The 13,021-nt window shown below is 39.1% G+C and overlaps 1 protein-coding gene across 2 annotated transcripts in view; it reads right to left on the bottom strand.

Annotated features, from left to right (window-relative positions):
- BAIAP2L1 (BAR/IMD domain containing adaptor protein 2 like 1) overlaps positions 1-13,021 on the bottom strand; it is a 49,879-nt gene that overhangs the window by 17,219 nt on the left and 19,639 nt on the right. The window lies entirely within an intron of this gene.

Raw genomic sequence — 13,021 nt, 5'->3', positions numbered from 1 at the left:
CCAGTGTTTCTCAGCCTTGGCAACTTCAAGATGAGTGGACTTCAACTCCTAGAATTCCCCAGCCAACTCCCACTTCTGGGAGTTGAAGTCCACTCATCGTAAAGTTGCTAAGGTTGAGAAACACCGGTCTATACCGTAGCTCTTCTATCTCTAAAATAGGACTAGTTCTATCACCTAACTTCCAAATGAAAATAGGAATGTAACTAGGTGTGGCCCAGCTTACAGTTATGCATGGGCAAGTCCCACCTATTTAATGGGATTTACACATCAGTAACTATGGGAAGGATCGGAGGTGAGGTCATAGCATTTGTTCAGCTTCAGCATGCCTATCTGATGATAGAATGAAGCAATAAGGAAAACCTAATTTGCAATGTAGAATGGGCAGCTTAATTGAAACTACACTTGAATGAAGAGTAAAGTTCGTGTAGAGTAAAGCGTGTGGGTTTTAAGAGCTTTTTATTTTCCCCCAGTTATGGTCACACAGTAAATGCTTTGGGGAATGTGCTGTTACAGCAACGCGCTTGCCCAACGGCTGGCCTGTTTGCAAAGATTAACATGTCAGGATCTGGAACTTAATGTTCTGGTTGTTTTAAAAGGGCTTTGCTCTCTCCACCCCGGCACACTCCCTCTATCTTTTCCTGATACATATACATTTAGGAAAACAATTCATTTACCTGGCAGATCAAGATTGGAAAAACTGACTGTTATATAGTGTTATTCTGGTCTCGGTAACATACAGGCTGACTACAGCTTTCAGAATGATAATGTATGACTAGTTTTCCTGAAAACTATTTTTATTTTTAGTCCTTCAATTTGAAGGACTAAAACAACTTGGAAATGGAAATAAAAAATTTAAGGGGATACACACAGACACACACAGAAGTCTGTATTTCCCCTTCTTCTTGTGCAGTGTCTAAGTGTCTCCTTCACCAGGAAGATGTTTGCATTAGCTCACCTATTACCTCTTAGTAATATTTTGACCACAAACCATAGCAATCTCTCTGTACCTGGCAGGATTCAGAAAGTAGGACAAACTGATAAATAAATGCCAAATGTTTCCACAGCACAAAGATTTGGGGAAGCCGTATCATTAAAGCTGAAGCCAGATTTCCTGGAGTGGAAGACAAGCGTTGTGTTTTGTGTTAGCTCAGTCTGTAGCACACGCCCCCAAACCTTCTTTCGTAAATACTGCGATAGTATGGACTGAGCTTTTCAGCTCTTAAGGCTTTGGAGGACCACCAACACAAGTAGTTCAGCCCTGACCGGACACCTTCTCACAACATGGTGTGATGCCAGGTCCCAGAATCCCCTCTCTGCAATTCTGGCCATGATTGTCTTAAACCAGTGTTTCTCAACCTTGGCAGCTTGAAGATGTGTGGACTTCAACTCACAGAATTCCCCAGCCAGCAAAGTGAATTGAAGTCCACACATCTTCAAGCTGCCAAGGTTGAGAAACACTGTCTTAAACTATCGGATGGATGCCACACCAAGGAAGGCTGTGACAACTAGCCAGATATTTTCTAGGTTTTGTGCATGTTTTGGATTTATAGAGCAATTTCCTCAGGATAGCCTCCAAAACTCCAGAACCCAGTCCTAATGAACACATCAGTTATGAGTTTGAGAATCACACAGCTTCTGCCATGCTTAACGTTCATGATGGTTGTGCTCAAATTACATGGTGACACCTGTCCAATTACATTCCTGTCAATGGATTTACACAAGTGTAACTAAGAATAGCTCAGTAAAGAACCCTTGAGGAATCACAAAATGGAACAAGGATCTGTTTCGCTTTATGAAAGCAACACTAGCTCTCGAGAACAGAGCACACACGCGCGAGCATTATTTGATCGGAGTATTTGTAAACACTGCTTTGAATGCATTTTGTAAAAAAAAAAAAAAAAAAGTGAATTTAATTGCAAAGGAAAAATGATGCCAAAATCAGCATATTTAAGATAACTTAAAGATAAATTTACCAAAGTATTCCACAGCAAGACGTTCTCCATTATAATAACGGATAACCTCTTGCTGTGGAATACTTTGGTAAATTGGTAAGCAGCTTGCAAAAGAATAAATTATACTTGTACCAACTCAGGCACCTGACAGAGTATATATAAGAAAGTCGATCAGATAAATATCGGGGCACTTTACGTATCTGACCAATTTGGTTCGGTCCCATAAAACTTACATTATTAGGCAGCAACACGACACTTACTTGGTTTGTCGCAGGCAAAAACTATAGACTTTCCTGAATCTGTATTAGCTACAGTCATTAACAGATAACATTTTGTGAACTCCATGTGCTTCTACGTGACTACATGTATGACCACGTATGAAGAATTTATTAAAATGATAGAAAGGGCTCAAAGAACCTTATAGTTTTCTATATAACATGCAAAGTAGGATGAAGTCAATCATCCGAAATGCGGGAAGCGAAACTGAGTATGAACACCGACGTCCAATCGATAAAGAGAACGTTTTGACTTTTTTTAAAAAGCGTCTTGACTAATCAAATTCATTCCACATCAAATGAAAACTGAAATGAAGAGTTTTAGGGTGGCGAATTATTTTTCACTCTCATTCAGGGAGCCTGTATCCTTCTTCTATGGTACAAGCCTCTGTATCAGTGTTTCTCCACCTTGGCTGCTTTAAGATGGGTGGACTTCAACTCCCAGAATTCCCCAGCCAGCAAGGAATTCTGGGAGTTGAAGTCCACCCATCTGAAAGCCGCCAAGGTTACAAAACACTGCTGTACATTCTGATGTTGCTCAACAGTGCCTCAGATGAGTTGGCTCTGGGTTGGGAAACTGCTGAATAGGTCAGATCTACCTTCTCTTACATGCACCCAAGGCTTTAAGCTCTTAAGCCCAATGATTTATAGTGTCTTGGCCTTGAAAAAACAAACTCAGTCAAAAAGTAATTTACTGACTCACTGGCAAAACCTATCTGCATCAGAAATGAATTGTGTCACTTGATTGGTCATAATGACAGGCCAAAAAGCTGGCTTATTATGAGCTTTGCTTTATTATTCCTATAAAAATGTGAGATTTTACTCTCATAGAAAAAAAAAAAACCATTCCGTGTTGGAACACATGTTCCTACCTAAACTTTGCGTGTGTGTGTCTGTGTGTCTGTGTATGTATTCTTGCCTTCTTTTTTTCCGGTTGGTTTAATTGTAAATTCCTTACAGAATTTTAGTAATTTTACATTGGAAACTTAAAGCTATCTACAGCTGACTAAACGCATCTCTTCCACACAATTATTAGGGAAAAATACCTGCAAATATGTGCATGTTAAAAAGATCATCATTCCCTTTCACGCCTCTTGTTGGATCAAGCTAACCGTTCCTGTAAAATGTAAGTTTGTGACTAACACTGCAGTAATTTAATTCAAAATATATCCATGCTCCTTCATTGAAAAGTGGTTTGGAAGGTACAACTTGCAATGTCGGTACTGGTAAAGAACAGAAACCAAGCAGGTGCGTTATAAATAATGCAAGAACCAATGGGATCTGTTGTTCATTCCATGCCGTAACAGCGATGCAGCATTGCTCTAAGCGGGTCTTTTGGCAATATATTCCTCCACTCAGTCATATTTTTTATGTTGTTGTGTTTTTCCACTTCGCATAGGCTTTAATCCAGACAACCAAATGCATTCTGCCACCCTCCTGCTTCCCAGTTTCAACTGCTCTGACCTCTCGAAACAGCGGTTCCCAACCGAGACAGGGGACGACGTGGAAGAAAAAGAGTTGTTGCAGAGATCTGCAGCACAAGGAGAGAAACAAACTGATGCTACACCAACACTAGCAAGAATATGGAAAATTCCATGTACAGTAATCCCATATGGGGCAATCTGGGATTCAAGCCACTGTACAGAATCGTATTGCCTGCCTCAACTTTATAAGTCTGGCTTTATCTTATCAAAGCCTGTAGATTTACTTGTGCTGCTTTCAAAAGGAAATTGATTTCGTGAGCATCCATTTAGTGTCCAGCTATAGCCTGAACACTGTTTGATGAAAGAAGATCATCAAGTGGGCAATAAAACCCAGGTCAAGCAAACACGCGGGACCTCATGACACGACTTTTAGTCATGACTTCCAATCAAGGGTTTATTATTTAAGAAAAACCTGTAAATCTCAGGTGCAGATTCCTGGTTTTGACTTCATGGAGGGAGATTACATCAGAAAACCACAGTCTGGGGTTAAAGGCTAGGTTGAGGATAATACTCAATTCTGAAATCTCGTTCTAATTTGCCCTGCTCAGTTAATGGTCAGGGTTAGGGTTAGGTTAAAATATCTAATTAAATTTAGAAAGTTCAGAGTTCCGGACATGGTGAAGAACATAGCATTTCAGTTGTAGAAGAAAGACCTGGAAATGCTGGGTAAAAGAACAGCAGAGATTTGAAGTGACTAGCTGTTTTCAAAATACATTTGATGAATCAAAGAAATTACCTCTTTTGTATTGCACCCCACTTCTTTACGCCAGAAAGAAATGGAATTTCGTTCCCTCTCTGTAGGTGTGGGTTAGAATTAAACAAATGGGCCTGCCCTAACATATACAGTTTGGTTCTAATTACTCCATTAAACAAAGTTTCTGAAATTGCAAGGGAATTTTTCACTATCTCAATGACAGCGGGAAAGCATGGCTATCAAATTTTGGGGTTGCAAACTTGTGTGGCAGTTGAGCGCTCACAGCATTGCATCTCAAGCCTGACTTCTGACTCATATAAGAAACATCACCCTCTCCATCCTGTGAAGGGACGGAAAAGCCACGTTTTAAGCATTAAAGTGATATTTAATGCCCATCTAAGTTGATTCTTCCCGTTATGATCTTTCAATTCTTAGAACTGCGTATGTAGAGAGCGTACCACAAAGCAAACGAGTTGACCAAGGACGCTTGGGATTAAAGTTGCAGATGGTTCTATACCCTACGTCTGATATATTGTTCATTACAAAAAATAGCTTCTTTCAACAGAAGGCACAAGTTTGGTTGGTGGGAGTTTGCTGGCACTAGGCTGATCTGCATGGCTTTGGCAAGCAATATTCAATATTTCCTTCCTACGGATCATACCCTTAAACTACTTGTCTACCGAATAAAAGTGGAGATAAGAACTTGGCAAAATGGGCAGTATAGGGTGTGTGTGTGTATGTATGTATATACAGCCACTCCCCCAAGCAAAACAACAATGACCACCCTCCTAAAATAAGGGTCACTCGAGGCAACATCAACACAATGAAACACCTACAAGGCAAAAAGGTTCACACCATTACAGGCGTGTCATTACACGTAACACTGCAGATGCATTCTAAGGTAGTGAGTGTGCGTCCTTGTGCAAGTTTATCTAACCCACTGCCGTTGCCTGTCATGGGGTGTGGTGGTGGAAAACAAACCAGAAGATTAAAATATTTGCCAGGGCTGCTCCGATATTCATACCCGGAACATAACTTTGCACCTTGCCTTCGTCTTTCAAGCAAAAAACTTGACTGTGCTGTTGTTAAACATTGTTACACCGCCACAGTCATCCACTACGTTCACTGAAACCTTTGAACATTCATTCCCCCCAGCAGTTCTTCCTTACTCATCAAGTGGTGGAGGTTCTAAAAAGGAAGAAAGTGACCTTTGATTAGCTGATAATTAGCAACAGGATGTGGTTAAAATCTTGGAATTCCTTGCTCATGAACCTCAGGGGAAACCAACTGGAAATAAGCTCTCAGTCTTGATGGTATTACAATATAGACTAATTCCTCCAGGCTGAGGGGTGTGGGGAGAGGATGAACTCATATCTCCTAAGGGTTCTTGCTTTGTCACATTGCTTCTCTGTCTACGGATCTGATTGGCAGCCTTAAAATATTTTGTGTGTCAAGAGAATGTGATGACCGGTACAATATACCTAAGATGTCTCTGTTTACAAGAAATAAGAAGGAACCAAAGGGTACACTGATCGTCTTTGCCAACATGACACCCGACCCAAGGGGAAAGTAGTCAGCAGAACCCACGGCAGTTGTAACACTGGCAGACATTGACTAATCATATCAGAGTCCTCATTAAAACAAACAAACTAAAAATCAGATGACTGACAAAAATGTAAATTCAGGATACATCCCTCTAGTTATTTCTGGTATGATATTTAAAATTAGCACACGGCCAAAAGGAATGTGTGGAATAAATAAATAAAAATATATCAGTATTCTGTCCAATGCTCCCAGCCACACACATTTTCAATGGTATCTGGAATAACATGCATGAACCTGAAAGATTTAGCTCGGCAGGAACGTACAAATCCATTACTGTCAGGTATTCCCTTATCAGCAATTTAGTGCATCCAAAAGAGAAACATACAGAATATACATATTATTCCTAGCACAGATATGGGTCTAAGGTAAACTTTCAGATTTCTTTTATAGATAATAGGGAAGGAAGGAAGGAAGGAAGGAAGGAAGGAAGGAAGGAAGGAAGGAAGGAAGGAAGGAAGGAAGGAAGGAAGGAAGGAAGGAAGGAAGGAAGGAAGAAAGAAAGAAAGAAAGAAAGAAAGAAAGAAAGAAAGAAAGAAAGAAAGAAAGAAAGAAAGATTCTAGACCCAAAGTTATAGTTTATCTTGGGTTAGAAATGTAAACTATTAATAGACTATCATCAACATAACTATATTTGGGCAAGTCTGGCTCAGCACAGACACACACACACACACACACACACCAACTTTTCCTAGTTATTTCAATCCTGACAAAAACTAAAGAGAAAAAAAAAATCCCTTCCCAATATTTTTATATTTTGTAATCTTACATAGGGATGAGATTTAAAAAAAAATCAACACATTTCAATATAAAAGCTATAGATCAAGTTGCCATAAATGGTTGTAAAAAGTATTACATATTTTTAAACCAAATAAATGTGGATATCCTGAACATGATGTGTGTTCCATTGATAATCCATGACCTAAACATTTATCACAATCAACAAAATAATTTTATCAGCTGTAACAATTACAAACTAGTTTGCAGAAAACTTGTGGTTTCAGCTGATAGTATTAGAAAATAAAGTACAACAGAATAGTGCAACAGAGATGAATAAAATTCCACTGTTACACTGAAGCACATTATCAGGAAAGCTAATAGCATGGATTAAACTGATCGATTAAGGGCCATCAAGTTGGTGTCAACTCCAACATAGATTTTCTCTATGACAATCTGTTCCTAACTTAGCCCTTCAAGTTGGGTAAATCAGGAGATGCAAAAAAAGTAGCAATTAAATACAGTTATTTAATTCTGGTTTAATGGAAAAGTATGAGAATCACTCTTCCATTATGACCTACTTGAAGATCATCCTTCAGTTATAGTTTATGTTTAAAGGTCATAAGTAGCCAAGGAAGGAACTATTTCAGGTTTAAACCCTTGATTGATTTAGAAAGGCAATGGGAGAACCACATGCTAGTTCTTGATTAAAAATGAGACTGTCAGCCTCTTGCAACCATTTCAAAGTTTGATGCTAAATCTTGGCACTCTGCTGTGGCTGTTCCTTCTGAACCTAATGTCCCTTCTTCTTCTACAATTTGCCTACGAAATCCTAACTTTTGAGAAAGCCTGAGTATCTCCAAATGATGAGTTTTGCAGCTATTTTTAAGTGGCAAACTCTGTCCACACCTATGTACAATATGGATTAGCGAAACAGAATCCACCAGTTTTTCCAGATATTTCTTTGGCTTCCTCCATAGGTTACCACCCTTTATATACTCATGTTGCCATTTTTTCTTAATGATGACCTGGCTCAATTAGCCTTCTGTTCTGGATGAAATAATAAATCAAAGTGTGGAATACGTAGGACCATCAACATTACCTAACTCTATGAAGACCCATCTACAGTCTTAGATGGTGTCACCTTTATTGGCATTTTCATTTATACATTGTACTGCTATTGTCAAATTACTTTCACCTCTTATTCTTCTTAACACATAGAACTACTTAAAAAAATGAATGCTCTTATTATAAAGGAAAGGATCGTTTGAACAGCATGAAAAGCAGTGCAGCTTTTATTTTATGAGGCATCAAGCAGTTACATGTTTTGACCCACTATTATTCATGTCCTGGAAGGGTCTTCTGCAGAAATTCTGCAAGGACATTTCTGAGTAAAGGTCTCCTCTTATACCCCTTATGCGTAAGTTATGAACATGTTCTGTCTTGAGTGTCAACATATGAAACACTTCTTAAATTGTGAAGACCAAGGGTTAATGGAGAAATATCCTAGATTCTACTCTGGCCAGGAATTAATGAGTACAGTACAGTAAAATTCATGTCAGACCTTTAGTCCATAATGCTGGCTACACTTCATGCCTATCAAACATATGACAAAAATAAATTTGTCCTTTATGCTCAGATGGCCATAAAAAGGAAAAGTAATCACAATTTCAAGAACAGACTCAGAAACCGAACAAAGGGAGAGTGATTTTCCACTGACCAAATCCTTGGCAGAGCAAAGACGTCAGTGATAAAATTGATAAGTGGGACAATTAGAAGTTGACTATGTTGAGTCCTTGTACTTTTTGGGTGGAAATACTGCATTGTTTCTAATTAAATCACCCCATGAGCAGTAAAAATAATGTAAATGCATTTGCTACTTTGCCTTCTGTACAATACAGTGCAAATATTTTACTTCACTTGGAAAGCCAAAGTCAATTAGGCCTCTTTCAATTTTTTTTTTTAAATGTACTTGCCGAATACAGTATTCAGAAGTTACCTTTAACCATCTGGAACACAGTATAAATTTGTGAAGAACTGTAGAATTGCTTCCTGCACATCTGCATGGCTGTCCCTAAAACACATGAGCCCCTTTCTTCTAATTGTGGGCAAAATATTAATAGCTTAATCTGACCGGCACAACTTTCATTACAATTATTTTTGACCCAAGGAGAAAGAAACAGCACAAAATACTTCTTTTTATAGAAAAATAATTCTATTTCTTTTTCAGGAGGGAGAAGAACTCAGATTTTTACTGATTTATAAAATTAGAGTTCTTAAAAGCACATTCTAGTCCACACAGGATGCCAACCTGAATATCCAAAAGGCTGAAACCTATGAGGAACTTGCATTTTAAATATAAAAGTAAACGATTGTGTAACTTTATAGTACGGTAAATAGCAGTCTTCCCTTTCTCACAGTTCTCTGAGGACACGTTACCAGGAAGTTTTTATCTTATTTCATACCTAGGCAGAAAAATAGCTCCTATTTTTTTCAAATATTGATTTAGAAAAAGCACTGAATATAAATATATTTTAAGGAACTTGGCATCCTTGCTGGATTTATGCAGCCACAAAAGCAGCATCACATACACAATGTGTGTGTTTATGTGTATACATGTATATGTACATGGTTGTGTTGATACCGGCGGTTTTTTTAAGATCTCTTGGCTGCATTTATATTATATTTAATTTTTGTACTGTTTTTAATGTTGACTGTTTTTATTGTCGTTAGCCGCCCAGAGTCACTGGTCTGACATGGGCGGCAATATAAATTGAATAAATAAATAAATAAAATAAATGTGTGTGTGTGTGTGTCTGTCAGTCTGTCAATCAATCACACATACACACCTGGACATTCATATTCAGGTGCTATGCAAACTACTTTTTTAAATCCTGAAATTAGAGTCTTAAGTCTCTGAACTGGTTGAACAAGAAATATATACCACCAGAGGGAATGGAAACTCTTTTATTCTACTTGTACTTAGCTACACAGTTCAGCATATAAAGACACACCAAAGGTTAACCCATTTCTCTTGATCTTCATCAATTTTCATTATACTGGCTGGTGCACTCTTTCTATCAGCAGTTCTTAGTACAGGCTAATCTTTTTTTACCTTCGCTTTTTTTTTTTTTTTGCATTTTTTTTCAGTGTCAATGAGACTGGAACCAGGAGAAAAATCCAAATTAAACATCGTTCACTGGGACATTGCGAGCAGAGAAAGGATCACAGAACATTCAGGATATGTAACTTTTGGCAAGTGGTGGGCTGGTTTTGGACTTTGAGGAAATCAGGAGTTGGGGAGGAAATACCTTTCCAATCATTTTTAAGTTAGGATTCCAGAGTTATGATCCCGATTAGAGGGATTCAATGAAAGCAGATTTTCTCAAGGCCACATTGACAGTGGAGACCATCTTCCAAGAGGGAGTCAATGCAACCAGGGCAAGCAAGCAACATCTCCAGAACACCTCATCTCCAACAAGGGCTAGCAAGGCTGTTTATATCTGTAATTGAGCAAAAGGGAGGGACGAGAAAGAAAGGGTATCTTCTCGCTGGAGAAGACGTTTGGCCACCTGTGTTGCACTACGCAGTTTCCCCAAGTAGCATCTTGACTGCACAGCTCTTCCCCCTTGTTTATAGGAGAGTGGACAGGTTCTGACAGGGCTGAAAAAGAATTTAATTTTAAAAAAGCAGAATAATTAGCGCTGGGTGATGAGATGATTCTTACTCAAAATGGATGGAAAGTGTTCTTCATTTGCAAAATTCTTTGTTTTGCTTCTTTCCCTGGCCATCTCTTCGCTCTTAAAATTTTAATCTCATCCACTACTTTGGAGCTTTCCAAGGTCCCCTACCCATCTTGTCGCCTACCAGGAGAAATTCTCTTTCTATTCCTACTATGATCTTTTCAAGTCAAAGACTGCTCAGAATCTCCTCCAGCTCCTCATTTAGTTCTTCTTTCTACTTCATTATCAGCCATTTCTCTCTCAGTGACTGAGAGTTTTCCTTGAAAACTCCCAAAATTCTGTATTAGAATCGTTCTGTCTGGCTTCTAGTGCTGTAATGGGATCCATGATTGCTTGGACACTTCATACCCTTTGGGTATTTATTCTGACTGAAAACTATACTTAAAATTACAGGTTTTACCCTGTTATGAGCTGCTAATATTTCTCCGTGTTTCTTGTTTTCTTGAGGAACTTTCCCTATAAGCTAAATTTCTCAAGACCTGCTTTCTTGTTTTCAGTCCTTCAGCTTCTTAACCATTCTTATTATTTCTTCTGTAAAAAACAGCCCTGGTGGCTATAAGAAGAACTTCAAAGTCCACATGAGGATAACTCCTACATTAGGATAATGTCTACATGAGGTCAATTAAGCAACAATTATTATTGTTGTTTTATTGTGAACCGCCCAGAGTCACTTCTCGTGAGATGGGCGGTATCTAAATTTGAAATATAAATATAAATAAAATATAAGGGTCGCAATATAGTTATTAAATATTTTCATCTTGCTTGACAAATACTTCCTGGAGTATTACTTATCAGCTAAGATGGTCAAGTCTGAACAAATGATAGAAGTTCAAACCATGATGTCTGCGTTCAGCTGGATCTGAAGATGGAATGTGTGAATAGGCTGCAGATGATAAGGCAGAGACCTTAATATCTCTTGGAAAAAACCTAGGTGTAACCCAAACCTAACAATGGTTAATCTTCCATTGTTAAAAAACATAAAAACAATCATCTTCAAACATTCCTAATTTAAGGATGACTTGCTTTGGAAGCCCTGAGTTTTGAAAGTTGTTTCAAGGGTTTATTTCCAAACGACTAAAAATATTACAGTGCTTCATCCAAAGTTCTCTGACCTTTTGTATTTCTACAGCAAGGACTTCATCTGAAATTAACCTGGAGGGAATCCAACACCATCTTTTCAATGAACATAAAAAATGTCGTACCGGAACTTTTATGGGCTATTTTAAGTCTCTATTAGAAAACCATTGCAGTGATATTCTTCCAATAATTTGTACATTTTAGTAGAGCAGGGGAGATCAGGAGCCAAAGCTACTTATTGCACGGCAGTGTTCACTGCTCTAACTCCTGGATGGTTGATTTATTTTCTTCAATAAACAGCTTTTTTCAGGAACGGGGAAGTGCCTGTCATGGTCCTGGCTGAACGAGAGGGAACTGCTTGAATGATCCCACGGGAATTATTCAGAACTCTCCACTCCTTCGAATGGAGCCATCAGCAGTTAGCAAAATAATACGTTTAATATACAAATAAATTAGAAATTAGCCTCTCTTCAGGCTGCAACTACAATGGGGCTAGGAGACAAAATCCCCTGCTCTCACAGCCCCATTTCAGTTTCTTCTCCTATTTATCAAAGGAAGGAAGGATCGTGCCCAGAATAAAGGCAAAACATCTGATCCAGCCCTGGGATTCGCTCAAGTTGAGAAGTTTTCATAGATGGGGTTTGCCTTCTCCTGCAAAAGTCGGATGCATATGCAAAAAGGCGGCTCAGCAGAAAGCGTAGCTGTTGGCGCTCATAAATATGGAAATGACTTCTTTGTAGGTATACAGTGGAAGGCAGTCTGCATATCAAAAAAGGAATTAGATCATATTAGCCTCCTGAAGGCATCTGCTGTATTCTCTTGCTCAGGATTAAGTTCTGCTCAAGTCAGAGGAATTGATGCCAGAGGATCCACGCCTCACGGGGGACTGGATAAAGTTCTGCTAGAAGTTGTGTAATCTCATACGAAAGAGAAGAAAAGAGGAGAGCCAGTTTGGTGTGTGGTTGAGGCACTAGGCTAGAAACTGGGAGACCGGGAGTTCTGGTCCTGCCTTAGGCACGAAGCCAGCTCTCTCGCTCAGTCCTAGGAAGGAGGAGGCAAAGGCCAAGTCCAGTCCCTCTCGCTCAGCCCTAGGAAGGAGGAGGCAAAGGCCAACCCCTTCTGAAAAACCTTGCCAAGAAAACTGCAGCGACTAGTCCAGGCAGTCACCAGGAGTCAACAGTGACTTGAGAGGAGGAGGAGGAGGAGGTAATGGCTAAGGAATTATCATCAGCAACCAAAACACTGGCTGCTAGCTAACTCTTAAGCAACGAAAAAAGATCTGAAATTTTGGGCCGTAGGTTATCCCATGATAGTCATACTCCTGACCCCTCTAACACAATTTTTCCTGGAAGAGGGGAGAAATGGAATAAAGTTTTTTTTTTAAAACCTGTCTAGGCGTGCCTCCCCTTCATCTCCCTCCATTATCTCTGCCTACGAGGGACAGCCGTGATAGCATCAGGTTTGCATGACCTCTTAG

Source organism: Python bivittatus, unplaced genomic scaffold (assembly GCF_059951505.1).
Source record: "Python bivittatus isolate LINGU-HERP-01145 unplaced genomic scaffold, Pbiv_v1 ctg000560_np1212, whole genome shotgun sequence".
Classification (NCBI taxonomy): Eukaryota; Metazoa; Chordata; class Lepidosauria; order Squamata; family Pythonidae; genus Python; species Python bivittatus.
Note: the sequence above shows the minus strand (reverse complement) of the source record. Positions and strands in the feature narration are given on the sequence as shown.